Source organism: Rhinolophus sinicus, chromosome 3 (genome assembly GCF_057876585.1).
Source record: "Rhinolophus sinicus isolate RSI-liver-muscle chromosome 3, RSI-T2T, whole genome shotgun sequence".
NCBI classification, from domain to species: Eukaryota; Metazoa; Chordata; class Mammalia; order Chiroptera; family Rhinolophidae; genus Rhinolophus; species Rhinolophus sinicus.
Window position 1 is genome coordinate 139,353,312 of NC_142503.1, and position 19,907 is coordinate 139,373,218.

At 35.3% G+C, this 19,907-nt stretch overlaps 1 protein-coding gene across 2 annotated transcripts in view; it reads right to left on the reverse strand.

Moving 5' to 3' along the window:
* The window catches only part of TTBK2 (tau tubulin kinase 2), a 130,338-nt gene that overhangs the window by 103,034 nt on the left and 7,397 nt on the right, over nucleotides 1-19,907 (reverse strand). Inside the window, exon 2 of one of the 2 annotated variants that reach the window (XM_074327861.2) lies at nucleotides 3,454-3,482. The exons of the other annotated variant lie outside the window; for it this stretch is intronic. The gene's annotated coding sequence lies outside the window, so the exon portion shown is untranslated. The remainder of the gene's footprint in view (nucleotides 1-3,453; nucleotides 3,483-19,907) is intronic. 2 annotated transcript variants of the gene reach the window in all.

Sequence of the window (19,907 nt, forward strand, 5' to 3'; positions counted from 1 at the left end):
AGAGCTAGGCTACAGGAAGACATAAAAAGAAACCTGAATGAACTCAGAAAAGGGTCCTAAGTGAAAGAAAAAGAAATGAAGGCTCAACTACAAGGGATATGAGACAAGATACCATATAAATAAGTGAGAAAAAACAATAGAGAAAAACGAAAATGAAAAATTTAAGAAATTCAGAAATTGAAAGAGATAAATAAAAGACAAATACAAAATACATTATCATAGAAAGCCCCCCAAAAGAAAAAGCGATGAAATAGAACAAATATTAGCCACTATAATTCAAGAAAATTTTCTGTAAATATACAAAAGGCTAAATCTGCATGTTACCACATACCTAAGAAAACAACTGAGAAGCTCAATACCAAGACACAGTCTAATAAAACTAGTGGGTTTTAAAGGGGAAAACAATTCATTGGGCATCCGTGCAGAAAGTCCAAATTACTTATAATGGAAAGAAAATCAGACTGATGACAAACATTGGCACAAACATCTTATGTTAGTAGACAATGGAATTATACACTTAAATACCCAAGGCAACAAAATGTGAGCCAAGGAAGTTCTGTTCCCTCAAACCAACTTTCAAGGCTAATGCCCCTGAAAGTTGCTTGTTCCAACTTTCAAGGCTTGTTCCCAGGAAATGCCCTTAAGAATCAACTACATAACAGGTATCAATCAAGAAATTATGGTAAACGATTTGGCACGAGGATTGGCCTGAAAAGGCCTAAAAGCAATGATAACCCAATAACAATGAGCACCCCAGCCTCCAGATTGTAGACTGAACATCATTTCCCACTTAAAAAAAAAAATCAGAGAAATGGCTTGTTCCAGGTCTGGCACAGGAAACGGAACACAAAGAAAATATGGGATGTCTTGTCAAATGAGAAAGCAAAAATGTTAACAGTACTACTGCAGGCAAGTCAATAGGAAATCAGAGACAACTGAAAGGATTCCTATTTGTCAAAGATGAAACAATTTGAGCATATACACAAATGGTGACTGAAATGATTGGAAAATAAGAAAAATATAAACACCCATGAGCTCATAATGACACTCAAAAAAGAAAATTCCGCTTTGGTCAATTCTCGAAGTTGCTAGGGCACAACTATTTATCCTGAAAACTGGTAAATAAATAGAAATAATCAAGAATGTATACTGCTTTTCTGGTATGAACAGTAATTCAGGGAAACAAAGAGATGATGAGGGCCACTTTTTCCCTAGAGAATAATCACAGCTAATAAATGTGGAAGAAGAAATGATGGAATTAGGATATCGCCTAGAATTAGGAATTCAAAAATCCCTGGTTAAATAATGAATCTAGGCAATGACTACCAAAGGCTGCTAAAAACATATGGTGGATGTGGACGGGGAACTTTAATATGGATCAAGCTGAACCCACTGATCAATCTTAACATCGCTAACAAGAAGGATAATGAAACATAAATGCTTCCTGATATGATGCAACAACATTTACTCAGTACCATCTATAAAGCCTCCTGCCTCTTCTAAAAGAGCCTGGATGTAATCAAGCTGCTAGATTTAAATATCAGTTTACAAAAATAAGGGGACTAGAAGCACATGTTAAATGTCAAGATGAGGACACCATAAGCTAAATCCATGATGCTGAATATCCTGAAGGGCAATATACCCAGTTTCTCCAACAAATAAATGCATAGGAAATAAAAAAGCTTACATTACATATCACAAGAAACAAGGTATATATCAAGCTAAGGCAACAGCTAGCAAGAAACAGAAAAACATTTTTAAGGACTAAAAGAAAAAGGCATTGTCAACTCAGAATTCTGTATCCAGAGAGAATACCCTTCAAGGATAAGGACACTCTCAGATAATGGAAAATTAAGACTGTGTGTTGTTAGCAGAGCTGCTGTGAAAGGATTAGATGATGAGGGCAACTTTTCCTAGAGAATAACCACAGCTAATAAATGCAGAAGTAATGACAGAATTAGGAAATTACCTAGAATTTTTTCTAGAGAAGAAAAGAAATTTCTTCTGAAGAAGAAATGGAATGGAACAGAGGAAAACTGGGAATAACAGGAATGAAGGAAGAGCAACAGAAATCTAGGTAAATATTACAGACTAACCTCCTCTTACATTCTTTAAAAAATGCTTGACAGTTAAGAACAAAAATTATAACACTAAAAAGATTTTCAATGTATACAGATATACTTTATAAGACTACTACAACAAAAAGGTGGAATGTTAGAGACCTATATAATGGTGATTAGGTTTCTGCATTCCACTTAGAGTGGTAATATAATAATTTTAATAGAGTGAAAAATTAGGTAGGTAATCCCTAGAGCAATTGCTTAAAATAGCTATACAAAAAAAGAAAGAAAGAAAAAAAAAACATAATGAAAAGAAAAAAAGGAAAGAAAGTAGCACATCAAAACGTGTCAGAATAATCCAAAAGAAGGTAGGAAAGAGAAATAAAAGAATAAAAACAGGGGGCATAAACATAAAACAAATAATAAAATGGCTGACCTAAATCTAAATGTATCTATAATTTCTTTAAATATAAATGGCCTGCAAAACTAAAAATAAGAAAATATAGGAAAGAAAAACTCACTGGTAAACGCAAACATTTAGTAAAATTAGTGACTCAGTCACTTATAAAGCTAGTATGAAGGTTAAAGGACAAAAGTAGTAAAATCACTTATATTTACAACAATTAATTAAGGGGCATATGAGTACACACAGAAAATAAATATAAAATACGATGTCAAAAACATAAACTATGGGGGGTGGGTAATGAGCAAATACCATATTTCCCCGAAAATAAGACCTAGCCGGACAGTCAGCTCTAATGCGTCTTTTGGAGCAAAAATTAATATAAAACCCAGTCTTACTATAAGACCGGGTCTTATATAATATAACATTATGTTATATAAGACCCGGTCTTATATTAATTTTTGCCCCAAAAGACGCATTAGAGCTGACAGGCTAGGTCATATTTTCAGGGAAACACAGTATGTAGTGCTTTTAGATTGGGTTCAAACTTAAGTGACCATCAACATAAAATAGACTGCTATAAACATAAGTTGTTACATATGAATCTCATGGTAATCATAAACCAAAAACCTGTGATACACAAAAATAAAGAGAAAGGAATCCAAACGTAACACTAAAGAAAGTCATCAAGATACAGGGGGAAAGCAAGAGAAGAAAGGAACAGAGAACTACAAAAACACCCAGAAATTAATAAAATGGCAGTAAGTACATACCTATCAATAATTACTTTAAATGTAAATGGACTATATGTTCCAGTTGAAAGACAGGGTGGCTGAACAGATTAAAAAAAAAAAACCAAGACTCATATTTATACTGTCTACAAGAGACTCCCTTAAGATCTAAAGACACACACAAACTGAAAGTGAAGGGATGTAAAAAGATATTTCATGCAAATGGAAATGAAAAGAAAGTTGGGGTAGCAATACTTACATCAGACAAAATAGACTTTACAATAAGGACTGTAAAAAGAGACAAAAAACGGCATTATATAATGATAAAGGGATCATTCCAACAAGAGGATATAACACTTGTAAACATCTACCGGTATGCACCCAACACAGAAGCACCTGAATACATAAAGAAAATATTAAGACATAAATATAAAGATTGACAGTAATACAGTAATAGTATGGAACTTTAACACCCCACTTACATCAATGGATAGATCATCCAGTCTTAAAATCGACAAGGAAACATGGCCTTAAACAACACATTAGATCAGATAGACCTAATAGATATTTATAGAACATTCCATCTAAAAACAGCAGAATACACATTCTTTTCAAGTGCACATGGAACAGTCTTCAGAACAGATCACATTGTCTTAGTAAATTTAAGATGACTGAAATTATATCAAGCATCTTTTCTGACTAAAATGGTATGAAACTAGAAATCAATTTCAAGATGAAAACTGGAGGCTCAACAACATGCTACTAAACAATAAATGGGTTAAGGAAGAAATCAGAAAAGGAAATAAAAATACCTTGAGACAAATGAAAATGTAACACAACGGTCCAAAATCTATGGGACACTGCAAAAGCAATTCTAAGATGGAAGTTTATAGTGATACAGAAACAAAAAAAAATTTCAAATAAACAATCTAACCTTATACCTACCTAAAGGAACTAGAAAAAGAACGACAAAAAAGCCTGAAGCGAGTAGACAGAAGGAAATAAAAATCAGAGTAATAAATGAAATTGAGACTAAAAACACAATAGAAAGATCAATGAAACTAAAAGCTAGTTTTTTAAAAGGATAAACAAAACTGATAAACCTTTAACCAAACTCATCAAGAAAAAGCAGGCCCAAATAAATAAAATTAGAAATCACAGAGAAGTTACAACTGACAAAGGAGAAATACAAAGGATCATAAGAGAATACTATGAACAATTATACACCAAGAAACTGGACAACTAGAAGAAATGGATAAATTCCTAGAAACACATAATCTTCCAAGGTTGAATCCATAAAAAACAGAAAATATCAACAGACCAATTACTAGTAACAAAATTGAATCAGTAATCAAAAACCTCCCAAAAAGCAACAGTTCAGGACCAGACGGCTTTACAGGTGAAGTCTACCAAACGTTTACCTAGCTTTCTCAAACTATTCCAAAAGTTCAAGGGGGAAGGAATGCTTCCAAACTCATCCTATGAGACCAGCATTACCCTGATAACAAAACCATACAAACACACTACAAAAAAATAAAATTGCAGACCAATATCCCTGATGAACATAGATGCAAAGATTCTCAACAAAATATTAACAAAACGAATTCAACAATAACACATTAAAAGGATCATACCCCATGATTAAGTGGGATTTATTCCAGGGATGCAAGGATGAATCATTATGTACATAGCAACCAATGTAATACACCATTTTAACAAAACAAAGGATAAAAGTCATGTGATCATCCCAGTAGATGCAGAAAAAGCATTCAACAAAAGTCAACATCCATTTATGACAAAACTCTCAACAAATGGGTATAGAGGAAACATACCTCAACATAATAAATAAAGGCCATGTATGACAAATCCACAGCTAACATCATACTCAATGGTGAAAAGCTTAAAGCTTTTACCCTAACATCGAGAATAAGACAAGGATGCCCATTCTCACCACTTTTATTCAATATATAGAGGGTGCCAAAAAAATATACACATATTTTAAGAAAGAAAAACACCGTATTGTCAAACTCAATAAATAAATACCAATAACAAAAGTTGAATACAAGTCACATTTGACTTCTGAAATTAAACAGGTGCTCAAAATGGTGACCAGCAGCATCCAGACACTTCTGATTACATCAAACTACCGCTTGACCATAGATAACATCTCTTAAATGTGTATACATTTTTTGGCAACCCCGGCAGTACTGGAAGTCTTAGTCATAGCAATTAGACAAGAAAACGAAAAGGCATCCAAATTGGGAAAGAAGAAGTAAAACTGTCACTATCTGCAGATGATATACTATATATAGAAGACCCTAAAGACCACCAAAAAACTTTTGGAACTAATAAATTCAGTAACATTGTAAGATACAAACTTAATATTCAGAAATCTGTATCATTTTTATACACTACCAATGAACTATCAGAGAAATTAAGAAAACAATTCCATGTACAAACTACGTCAAAAAGAATACAATACCTCGGAATAAATTTAACCAAGAAGGGGAAATACCTACCTCCGAACACTATATGATTTTGATAAAAAAAATTGAAGGGGACACAAATAAAGGGAAGACTATAGTGTGCTCATGAATTGGAACAATAGTTAACTAAAACAATCTACAGATTCAATGCAATCCCTACCAAAATACCATTGTGTTTTTCAAAGAACTAGACAAATAATCCTAAAAGTTATATGGAATCATAAAAGATCCACAATAGCCAAGGCAATCTTCAGAAAGAACAAAGCTGGAGGTATCACACTCCCTGATTTCAAACTACACTACAAAGTTATAGTAATCAAAACAGTATATTACTGGCACAAAACAAACACACAGATCAATAGAACAGAATAGAAATCCCAGAAATTAACCCACACTTACATGGCCAATTAATCTATGACAAAGGAGACAAGAATATATAATAAGGAAAAGATAGTCTCTTCCATAAATGGTGTTGGGAAAATTGGACAGATACATGCAAAAAAATGAAGTGGGACCACCTTGTCATGCCATATACAAAATAAATTCAACACGAATATGATTTCTACAATAAAGTCACTTCAAAAATAATGATATACGTAGGTGAAAAGCAAAGGGATTCCCACTTCTGCTCCAGTTCTTTTTATACTAAGTAGTAGTTTAATCCTGACACATCTTGCATGCATCAGCAAAATGTTGGTGACATTTTTGTAGCCTGACAAAAAAATTAAATTACGTTATTTTGCTTCAAAGCAGACTGAATGTGACTTCATATTAGGTACTACAGCATTAGGTACCACATGGAAATACATCATTAACTTTGAACTCATCCAAGTATAATTCACCAGTTTCCAGAATTTCCAGTACAGGATCTCCTGAAAAGATAGTCATTGTTCAATTACAATTCAGTGTAGGTAACAAAGTGAAATTTAAAATAAGTGATCTACTAGATATTTAGCTCTTTATTAAATCTTTAAATTTTTGCCTATTAGTCTATATTGCTTTCTAAAATATTACACATCAGTTTCTTTGTATAACTTGAGTTTGGTGTGATGTGTTTTCATTGTATAAATATCATTATAAACTTATTTATAAACTTAAAAATCAAAGGAATGGAAATAGATATACCATATAAACAGTAATCAAAACAAATTTGGAGTACCTATAATAATAACAATGCAGACTTCAGAGCAAAGAAAATCCACAGAGATAAAGGGGGCCCATCACAGAAGGGCCAATTTACAAAGAAATTATAAATGTGTATTCATCTAAAAAACAGCATCAAAATAAATAAAGTAATTAAACTGAAAGGAGAAACAGACAAATCCATAATTATAATTGGAGACTTCATCACTCCTGTCTCAAAAAAATAAGTAGGAAATCGGCAAGACTATAGAAGAACTGAACAATAATACAGTAGTGGCATACTAAAAAAATATATTTGGTCTTTGTATTTGCTCTATAAATCTTTACATTTATAGATTTATCTCCAGTTCCTGACAGCGGCATTTCCTGAATGATAAGAATGTCTGTTACGTTGATGAGGTGACTCCTGGCCGGTCACCTAAATCAATGCCTAAATCAATTCAGAATAGCAGCAATTCAAAATGGCAGCTAGTCACCAGAAAGACCAACCATGTAAGAGCAGAGGGTTGGAACTTTCAGCCCCACCTTGCAAACTCCAACTTCCAGGGAGAGCAGGGCTGCAGAGTTCAATGAACATAGCCAAAGATTTAATCACTCATGCCCATGCAATGAAATGTTAGTATTAAAAACTCTAAACAACAGGCTCAGGGAGGTTCTAGGTTGGTGAACATATTGATGGTACTGAGAGCGTGGCACACCCTTAAACCACAAAAACAAAGCCTCTTATGCTTGGAAACTTTACAGACATGCCATATATACTCCTTCCTCTGGCTGTTCATTTGTCTCCTTTGTAATAAAATGGTAATCATTAAATATAGCATTGTCATGATTTCTTTGAGTTGTTCTAGCAAATAACCGAACCTATGGGAAGCCCCAAATTTGTAGCCAGCCAGGTAAGGTGGCTTGGGGACTCCCAGGACTTATGGCTAAAGTCTGCGGTGGAGGCAGTCTTATGGGACTGAGCCCCTTCACCTGTAGTGTCTTCACTAACTCTAAACAGTTAATGTCAGACCTGAATTGAATTGTAGGATATCCAGTTGTTATCAGAGAATTGAATCAGAATGCAACCATCAACCAATGGAAACTAATGAGATTTATAGAACACTCCACCCAACAAAAGCAGAATACACGTTCTTAAGTGTACATGGAACAATATACCAAGACAGACCACATCGTATCCTAGGTCACAAAACAAACCTTAACAAATTTAAATGAAATCATACATAGTATGCTCTCTAATCATAATGGCATTAGCTAAAAATCAATAGCAGCAAAATAACAGGAAACTCTACAAACATTTGGAAATTAAACAAAAATTTCAGGGCTGGTGCCTATTTTTGTAAATAACATTTAATTAAAGACATGCCCATTCATGTACTTATTGTCTATAACTGCTTTCGTACTAGTAGGCAGAGTTAAGTAATTTCGACTGAGTATGGCATTCTGGCCTATCATATTTACTATTTGGACTTTTAAGAAAAAAATTGACAATGCCTGTTCTAAATAACCCAAAGAGAAAGTCTCTAGGCAAATTAGAAAATATTTTTAATTAAAAATGAAAATACAACATAAAAAATTTGTGGGATGCAACTAAAGTAGAGTACAGGGGAAAAAACTACAGCATTGAAAGCTTATATTTAAAATGAGAAAATGTTTCAAATTAATCACCTAAGCTTCTACCTTAAAAAGCTAAAAAAAAAAAAAAAAAAAAAAAAAAAAATGAAATATAAAGAGAAGTCAATGAAATTAAAAATAGAAAAACATAAGGAAAAAAAATCAATGAAATCAAAAGTTGGTTCTTTGTAAAGATCAAGAAAATCCATAAACTTCTAGGAAAACTGGCAAAAGAAAAAAGAGAATACACAAATTATCCATATTAGGAATGAAACCACGGTTATCACTATAGACTTCACAGACATTAAAAACATATTTAAGGAAATATGATCAACACTATGCACATAAACTGGACAACAGTGAACCAATTCCTCAAAAACCGCAAACACAATAATTTACCCAAGATGAAAGGAATAGCCTGAATAATCCTATTAAAGAAATCGAGCCCATGGGGCAGCTGGATGGCTCAGTTGGTTAGAGCATGAGCTCTCAACAACAAGGTTGCCAGTTCAATTCCCACATGGGTAGGTGGGCTGCGCGCCCTGCAACTAAAGATTGAAAATGGCAACTGGACTTGGAGCTGAGCTGCTCCCTCTGCAACTAGATTGAAGGACAACGACTTAGAGCTGATGGGCCCTGGAGAAACACACTGTTCTCCAATATTCCCCAATAAAAATTTAAAAAACAAACAAACAAGCAAGCAAACAATAGGGTGTCACACAGTATGTACTCAATAAATTTTTAAAAAAAGAAAAAAGAAATTGAGCCCATAATTAAAAACCTTCCTACAAAAGAATCTCTGGTTCCAGAGATTTTCCCCCCATTGGCAAATTCTACCAAATATTTAAAGAAAACGTAAAACAAATATATACAATCTCTTTCAGATATAGGAGAGAAGATGCTTCCCAACTCAATTTATGAGGCCAGCATTACCCTAATATCAAAACCAGTCATAAAGCGGGGGGGGAGGGGGGGGAATAACACCAAGTTTAGAAATTTTTTTTTTAAATGACCATACAAGAAAATAAACTAATCTCCCTCGTGAACACAGATAGAAAAACTCTCAACAAAATATTAGCAATTAAATCCAGCCAATGCATAAAAAGAATAATACACTCCAATCCCATGTGATTTATCCTGAACAAGCAAGACTGGTTCAATATTTAGCCAAATTTCAACTGAAATCCAAGTAAAAGTCTTTATATAGACAAGCTGATTCTAAAATTTATGTGGTTAGACAAAGGTACCAAAACACCCAAAACATTTTTGAAAAATAATAATAAAATTAAAGGCATCACACTACATGATTTGAAGACTTACTATATCGTTACAGTGATCCAGCTAGTGTGCTTTTGGCAAAAGGACAGACATATAGATAAAGGAAATAGAAAGAGTCCAGAAATATACCCACACAAATAAGCCAATTAAATTTTTAGCTTTTTAAAAGTTTAGAAATAATTCACATACAGTAGAGTTCATCATTTTGAAGTATACAAGCACAATTCAGTAGTACATTCACAAGGTTGTATAATCATCACCACTATCTAATTCCACAACATTTTTACCACCCCAAAAAGAACCCCATACTTATTAGCTGTTACTCTCTACTCCCTCCTTCCCCTGCTCCTAGCAACCACTGATCTATTTGGTCTCTACAGATTTGCCTATTCTAGGCCAACTGATATTTGACAAAGATGCAAAAGCCATTCAATGTAGAAAAGACAGTACAAATACACGGTGTTGGAACAATTATATAGCCATACGTAAAAAACTGGACTTCAATCTCACCTCACACACAGATCTAAATGTAAAATATAAAACTTTTAGAAAAAAATTTATGAGCAAATCTCGTGTAAAGAGTTTTGGACATCAGGGCCGGCCCGGTGGCTCAGGCGGTTAGAGCTCCGTGCTCCTAACTCCGAAGGCTGCCGGTTCGATTCCCACATGGGCCAGTGGGCTCTCAACCACAAGGTTGCCAGTTCAATTCCTCGAGTCCCGCAAGGGATGGTGGGCTCTGCCCCCTGCAACTAAGATTGAACACGGCACCTTGAGCTGAGCTGCCTCCCGGATGGCTCAGTTGTTGGTTGGAGCGTGGGCTCTCAACCACAAGGTTGCCAGTTCAATTCCTCGACTCCCACAAGGGATGGTGGGCTGTGCCCCCTGCAACTAGCAACGGCAACTGGACCTGGAGCTGAGCTGCGCCCTCCACAACTAAGACTGAAAGAACAACAACTTGAAGCTGAACAGAACCCTCCACAACTAAGACTGAAAGGACAACAATTTGACCATTGTTCCCCAATAAAGTCCTGTTCCCCTTCCCCCAATAAAAAAAAATAAAAAAATAAAAAGAGTTTTGGACATCATACCTAAAGCACAATTCACAAAAGAAAAAAAACTGGTAAAACGAAATTCACCAAAATTAAAACCCTTTATTCTGTGAAAGACATTATTAAGAAAATGACAAAACAAGCTACAAACTTGGAGAAAATGTTTGCAAATCACAATATTCAATCAAGCGTTTGATTCCAAATATACAAATATAAAATTCAACACTGAGAAAACAAATGGCCCAATTTAAAACAAGGCAAAAGACAGTCACTTCAAAAGTGGATATACTGATTGCATGTAAATAAATACATAAAAAGATGTTTGATATTACTTGCCAGTCTCCAAAGGTTACATAGTATGTATATATGATTATGATTACATTTACATGACATTCTCAAAAAGAAAAACTATAGTGGCAGAGAATAGATCCGTGGTTGCCAATGGTTAAAGATGGGGTGAGGGTATGACTTACAAAAGGAAAGGGTTTGGGGGGGGGTGTTAGAGGTATTATGAGTATTTATGAACTACTGCGATTATTATGATGATATAGTGAAGGTCACATGAATCTATACATGTGCTAGAACTCAGAAGAACAAAAAAGTCGTTTACCATATATTAATTTAAAAATTTTAATTTATAAAAAGAAAATCTATAATTATCTGAAAAGGCTAATAAAATATTCCTCCCTTATCCAACTGTGTATCTGTATGAGGCCTTATCTTCTTCATATGCTTCAAGCAAAGCAACATACTGCAAAATCTGAACACAGAAGTACGAGAAGCCAGCGATCTATCAACGCCAGACACTGAGCAGACTTGAAAAAACGTAAAACAATACCACTCATTTCATCAATATGTTTTTCTGTCTTGCAAAATAGTTCACGTTATAATAGTTTCATTATTTTAAAGTAAATACATTTAAAATATTGGTTTTAATTTTAATTCAGTAAATAACATTAGATATACTTTTAAAAAAACTAGAGTCCTCAATAAATTTCTAGATTTGTAAGAGGTCCTGAGACCAAAGAGATGGTCTCAGGTCTCAAATTATGTTATAGAGATCTATATTTGAATCAATTTTTCCCTACTAATAATCTTGATTCGTGGTATACAAAGTTTACTGAATGAGAAAACAGTTTTTAAAAATTCTACAATATGAACTTTCACCAAACATTCTTTCAATAAACAAACATCTGATGAGCCCCCTGCCAAAAACTGTGGGTGTACTAAGATGAGTAAGTCATACTCCCCAGCCTTCAGGACAGAGTGGCTCCAGGAGAGGTTTCTCAAAGATAATGCTATTGATAATGCTAGGTGTGTGTATATATATATATGATCTCATTTCTATTGAAAATGTATACACATAAATTATACACAGAAAAAAAGATGAACTGATATTTACCAACTAGTAACAATGGTTATTTCTATATAATATGATTATTTTATTGGGGACGATTCCCCTTCTGTAAATTTATTATAGCAAACATGTATTTTCACAGTAAGGAGAAAAACACTATTTTGAAAAGTGGAAAATTGTAATCATCACTATACAGTCAAATGATTTTTAACAAGGATGCCAAGACCATGCAATAGGGAAGGATAATCTTTTCAACAAAGGGTGTTGGGAAAACTGGACATCCACATGCAAAAGAATGAAGCTGGACCCTTACTTTATACTATACACAAACATTTACTGAAAATGAAGCAAAGAACTGATGTAAGAACTGAAACTATAAAACTTTAAGAGAAGAATACATAGGGGGGAAAGCTTCATGACATTGGATTTGGCAATAATTTCTTGGATATGACACCAAAACAAAAGAAAAAAACATAAATTGGACTTTATCAAAATTTAAACCTTTTGTGCAAAAAGGACATTATCAACAGAGTGAAAAGGCAACCCATGGAATGGGAGAAAATACCTGCAAATCATACATCTGATAAGGGGTTAATATCCAAAATATACATAGAACTTCTAAAACTCAGTAACAAAATAACAAACAACCTGATTTAAAAATGGGCAAAGGACTTGAATGTTTCCAAAGGAAATACAGACGTGACCGATAAGCACATGGAAAGATGCTCAACATCATTAACCACGAGGGAAATGCAAATCCATTACTAGGTACCCCTCAGATATAACTACAAAACCACTTCACACTCAATAGAGCGTAAAACAAAAAAACAAAATAAAACCAGAAAATAAGTGTCAGCGAGGATGTGGAATTACTGGAAACCCTGTGCCTTGCTGACAGGAATGTAAAATGGTGCAGCCACTGTAGAAAACAGTATTGGAAGTTCCTCAAAAATTAAATATAGAACTACAGTATGATCGAGCAATTCTACTTCCAAGTATATCACCAAAGAATTCAAAGGAGGGAGACAAAAAGATACTTGTACACCAATGTTCACACCAGCATTATTCACAATAGCCAAGAGATGGAAGCAGCCAAGTGTCCATCCCAAGTGACAAACGGATAAACAGAATGTAGTACATACTTACAACGGCACATTATTCAACCTTAAAAAGAAAGGAAATTCTTACACATGCTACAACATGAATGAATAAATCCTGAAGACATTATGCTAAGTAAAATAAGCCAGTCACAAAAGGTGAAATACATGATTTCATTAAAAATAGGTACCTAGATGAGTCAAACTCTTAGAGACAGAAAGCAGTTCCTGTCTGGTGGTAGCCAGGCACTGCGAGGAGTGGGTAACAGTGCTTACTGGGGATTTAAGATTTAATGGGTAAGGAGTTTCATTTTAGGAAGATGAAAAAGTCATGGAGATGGTTGGTGGTAATAGTTTCACAACAATGTAATTGTACTTAATGCCACTGAAATGTACACTCAAAAATGTTTAAAATGGTAAATGTTATGTATATTTTATCACAGTTAAAAAAAAAGTTTAAGTTTTAAATAAGACCACTGGGTACCCCTCAGATATAGAACTACAAAAGCCAAGTAACTTTCACTATCTCACTTTAAATTACGGGTGGAGAGACCATGAAACAAAGTTGTGTACTGGGGAGAGTCCTTCAGAACAATGAAATAAATCTAAGACTAACCCTTGTTCCAATTAGGAATTGAACCCTAGGATAAAAGCCCAGAATCCTTACTAACAATTGTCACCACAATAAACTTTAATTTAAAAAAAAAAAAAAAAAAAAGCCCAGAATCCTTTAAGCTACCAGGGTGTACTAAACTGGTTCTAAAATGGCTCCCAATGAACCCAATCTTGTACTACTGATCCTCTCCCTTTGAATATGGGCGGATTTAGAGACTTTCCTCTAATGAATATAACACATCAAAAGTGACAGGATGTCACTTCCGCGATGTATGATGGAACACTGTGACATCTCCCTTGCTCAAATTCTTTCTCTGGTTCTTCCCACTTGTTTGCTCTGAAGGCAAAAGCTGCCATGTTGTCCCAAGGAAAGGCCCACATGGCAAAGAACTGAGGGCAGCCTCTGCTAGCAGTGTTATATGATTCCACTTATAATAGGTACCAACCGACAGCTAGCAAGGAACCGAGGACCTCAGTCCAGCCACCCAGCAGGAGCGGAATCAGGCCAGTACTCATCAGTGCGCTGGGAAATAGATCCCTCCCCAGGTGAGCCTTGTGGTGACTACAGCCGACCTGACTGCAGCCTGTGACTGACGCTGGAACAGAGTTCCCAATGAGTCACACCCCAAATCTTGACCCACAGACACTGTGAAACTAATAGATGCTGTTTTAAAACACAAGTTTTTGGTTACTTGTTATGCAGCAATAGGTAACTAACACACCAGGCTTCGCTGGTTGGGGCAATAGTTTCTCAAAGTTGTACCTGAACTACAGGTTCTTTTTGATTCCACATCACAGATTATATCTGAAAAATTAATGTAATTTGGCTACAGCACCAATGCTGTCAAATGACTGTTTGGGACTCATTTTTTCAGTAACACTAATAACTTAAAAATAATCAATCTTGGTGTAAAAAAACTAGATACTGCAAGAGAGAAGTTAAATAAATTCCCCCTTGGCAAAATCCTCAATAACCTAAAAGAAGGAGTAAAGAGCAGACTAATGAATTCAGACAATGATGCTAAATCCGGCGGTATTGCCAAAACAGACCCAAAGAAGATCAAAATATGGACAGAACACACTAACTGGAGATTCAACTTGTAAAATAACATGTGGTGAAAAATCATTTGAAACATGTGCTAGACAGAAAAAAACTGAGAATAGCCGACAAATTAGTAAGTAAACACTGACAATCCTCTGGATTACAAATTTCTTGAAGATGAAGACCATATAGGAACATTATATTCTTTACCATAATAAAAAATCATGAACTTTGCAGTCTGTCAATAGATAGATACTTGGTGAAGTTAATTAATCAGCTGAAAATGAGACATCAACTGTATGTAACTTAAACGTCATATAGCTGCACATACACAAATATAACAAAAAAATGAGAGGAAATGAGAAGTAAACAGAAAATGAAAATAAGAATAAGAGAGGCACAAAAGGCAAATGGATAAAAAATTGTATAAGAATCCCAAAACCATAAATCAGACCAAACCACACTTAATGAAGAGAACTCCCTTATAAGAGTATTAATCGAGGAATTAACATAGCACGGCAGTGTTTGTCTTCTACCTCCAGGGACAAAATAGAGATTAAGACCTCACTACCTAGATTCTAACCCTGGCTGTGTAGTAGGGCCCATTACTTAATGTTTCTGTGCCTCAATCTCCTCATCTACAAAAAAGGGATAACAACAGTAGCTACCTAAGGGGTGAAAGTGATAATATGTGACAATGTAAAGCGCTTATTTATCACAGAGCCTGGCACACTGTGCTCAATAAATGGCAGCTCATCGTTCTGCATGCTTCGTAACCAACAGAAGGAGAAACAGTCACATTTACAGACATAATACTATCCAAAACAGTCCCTGTACTGCCTGAATGTTGATGAAAGGAAATTATCATGTTTGCATGAAGGCCTAGCATTTAAACCTGTTATACAACTACTACTTATTAAATTCACATAAAAATGTTTTTGTCAGCAAGAGAAAAATTATTACTCTACAAGTATGATTACAAATTGAGTTACAGCATTTGCATTGCTATAATTTTGCTTTTCAAGTTAATAGAAAAATTAGCTGATCAAAAAGGGAATAAAAATAAACCAATGCCACCTACTATTTCTAGATTGGAAAAAGTATAAGTTAGATTCCAAATGGGTTTTGACTCGAAGCAAACGTTGAGTACCTATCTACATGAAGGAAAGAAACATTGTCATAGTGAATACCTAAGAAGAAATTTTTTAAAAATAAAAAAATTAGACTCTCATACAGGGCTGACAGGAACGTTCTTTGGAAAAACAGTTCTGTATTATAAAATAAAGCTGAAAATATGTGCACCCTGTCACCCAGCAGCTTTCCTAGGTATATATCCTAAAAACATTCTTCTCTCATGTACCAGGACACATGTTCAATAATATTCATAGTTATACTGTCCAGAAATGCCATAAAACTGGAAACAACGCAAATAACCAGCAAGAGAAGAATGGGTTTATAGTAGTATATTCGTACAGTAAAAAAAAAAAAAAAAGTATTAGTTTCCTACTGCTGACACAACAAATTACCAAAATTACCATAAATTGAGTGGCAAAACACAAATTTATATACAGAGGGTGCCAAAAAAATCTATACACATTTTAAGAAAGGAAAAAACTGTGTGTGTGTGTGTGTGTGTATACACACACATACCGATAGCAAAAGATGAATACAAGTCACGTTTGACTTCTGCAATTACAAGAGGTGCTCAAAGTGGTTGCCATGAGCGTCCAGATACTTCTGATTACGGTGAACTACTGCTTGAGCAATGTTGACCAGAGTTAACATCTCTGAAAATATATGTACATGTTTTTGCCCCCCCTCCCCCCCCGGGTATAATCTTACAGTTCTGGAGATCAGACGTCCAGGCTTCTACTAGGGTGAAAATCAAAGGGTTTCAGTCAACAAGTCTCCTTCTGGAGGCTCTAGGGGAAAATACTTTTCCTTGCCTTTTCCAGCTTCTAGAAGCTGCCTGCATTCTTTGGTTCATGGCCCCATCATCCATCTTTAAAGCTAGTAGTGTAGCACCTTCAGGTCTCTCTCTGACCTCTACTTCCATCATCACACATCCTTACTTCTCTCTGACAAAACATATATGACTCCCTTTTTATTAGCGCCCTTGTGATGACACTAAACCCACCTGGATAATCAAAAGAGCCTTAACTTAATCACAACTGCCAAGTCCCTGCTGCCATATAAGATGACATATCCATAGATTTCAGGGATTAGGACATGAATATCTCTGGGGGACCATTAATCTACCTCCCACAAAAACTATACTAAAATGAAAATGAAGAAACTATTGCTACACTGAATGAATGAATCTCACAAGCGACACTGGAAAAAAACACAAAAGTATATATACAATATAAGTCCTCTTATATAAACTTTAAAAATAAGCAAAACTAAACTGTTAAATAGGGATGCAAACATCAGTAGTAAGGCTATAAAGAGAAGGAAGGATACGATTTTTCACAAAAATCACAAGAATGGATTCTTTTGGGGTAATGTTGCTGGCAATGTTCTATTTCTTCACCAGTGGCTTTATAATTATTCTTTAAAGATATGTCTTATGTAGTCTTTGATTAATATATCTTACACAAAGTAACAGATAACAGTCATAAGCCAGAGGCAGGGAAAACGAGACACAAAATAGATCAGGCAACCATTACATAGCAATACGGTAGCAGAGACTGTCCAATCTATGTGGTTGAAAAGCCAGTTAACTTGCGGGTTGAGCATGGGGCAGAAATCTAGGTTCAGAGCAAAGAAATAGGCTTAGAATCACATATACAACTTACAATGTCTTCTTAATAGACTATAAATTTCTTGAGGTCAAGAACAGAACTCTAGTCATCGCTGTATTCTTAGTACTTGAATAATATTTACCCCAGAACAATCTTTCAATAAATGTTTAATGAATGGAAGAATGAGTGAAATGTCTTTCACCTCATATGTGGCTGAATAAAATTAAGTAGTCCTCAAGCAAATAACTGAGAGTCAATTTGAAAATTCAACATATAATCATTCAATAAATTGCAATGACTACATTGAAGAGTAGAAAATATAATGCATAGTTTTGCCTTCAATTATTTCTAAATTATTCTTTGAAATAGAACACATAGTACAAAAACAGAAATTTACAGTAATTCTCTGGATTTAAAAGGTAAAAAACAAAATACAGTTAATCAACATCAAATTGTAAAGACTAAGCGCATATGACAAATCAGAATTGGGGGAGGTTAACATGGGGTAGGACGATCATACAAAGTTTATGAGGTGGGATTTATAGTGGTTGGTGGCAGATTGCAAACAGACACAAACTCTTCCCATTTCAACGTGACCATGCTGCATCTCCCGTCAAGACGTGGTTTCTTTCTCCATCCTAAAAACAGGTTGACATAACTTCTTTCTCCATCCTAGAAACTGGGGTTGACTCTGTGACTTGCTTTGACCAATGGGACATCAGCAAATATGACCCAGAAACTTGAAAGGCACTTGTGCACTGGAAACTTGCCCTCTTTTGCTGGATTTGGAACCCAGCTTGTGAAGAAACCCAAGCTGCCTCACATAAGTGAGCTCAGACAAGATCAAAGGAAGACCATTCAGCCAAGCCCAGTCAAACTGCCAACCATGTAATAGTCAACTAATAAGTTAATTTTTTTTTAACCTCTGAATTTCGGGGTGGTTTATTTCAAGGCAAAAGTTAACTGACTAAGGAGGTGGGCACAGAAGAGGAAATGAACACAACACACATGCACGGGAAAATGAATTCATAAATAAGTCTAAATGGGTAAGAGTTCTGATTGTGTGGAAAAATAATACATAGGCCTGAAAGATAAACTGAATTCAGACTGTACAGATCAGTCCAGGAGCAGGACGGACTTACTTCTGTTTCAGTGGACAAGGGGGAGCCATGCAGGAAGGACTTCAGAGCAAGGAAAGAAAGAGCGAAGAGGAAAGGAGTCCAGTTAGGGCCACTACTCTCTAGACAGGTTGAAGTAATAAAATTCTCCTCCACTGGCAGGGGAGGGAGGAGCTAGATAATTCACTAAGTAGATAAGAATATGGTTTTATAAGTACCATATATAATTTATGGAAGATTCTGTTCTTTAACAGAAACACAGAAAAATTATTTTTACCTACAATTTTAATCTTAATGGGAAGTGTCACAATTAATCATCAGAAGAGCTTATGACGTTATCTAAAAGGTAAGGAAATATTTTTGAAGCTATATTTGAGCATAAAGATAATACATAGATTTCTAATGACAGCATCCCTCTGAAATAGGACTCCTCTTTGAGATTTAAATATACCCACCAAACCATTTCAGCTTCTGGCCTCTACCGTGTAATAGGGACTGATTTACCCTCCTACCTTAAACAACTAGAAAAGCAAACAAAATGTACGAAACAATGGATTTTAGGCAAACAGGCAGCAGGCAGCGCAGAACAGGAATCCATAGAAGGAAATAAATGAGGTAAGCCTACACTTGCTCCTACACCTCACTGCCTCGAGTTTCCATGCCGCAGCACAGGAACGTGGAGCCCAAACAGAGCCCAGCAGTCTGGGAGTTTGGGGGAGTACACGGCGGGCAGAACACCAGAGAGGAGAGGTGCACAGAGCACCAGCTCTGGGTACCTGGAGAGGGCTCCCCCAGAGACTTTGGCGGAGTCCTTACAGTGCGTGTGTGAGGCAGCCATCAGAGGAGGGAAAGAATCACTGGAAAGGGGCAGGCAGGCAGATTCTTGATGCTCACACAAGGCTGTGAATCGTTTCTATACTCACCAGACAGAGTGCAAAAGACCTTCAAAAACACTGAGGGCTTTGAATGAATCAAACTATTTTCAAAGAACTGTATCCCAGAACAAATCCCAAAAATATTTAAAGGAAAACAAACAAATATATCTAGCACATAACAATGTAAAATCACAACGTCTGGCATCCAAACAGAATTACCAGGGATGCAAGCAAGGAAAAATATCACTCAATAAAAACAGACCCAGAAATAGTATACATGATAGAATTGGTAGAC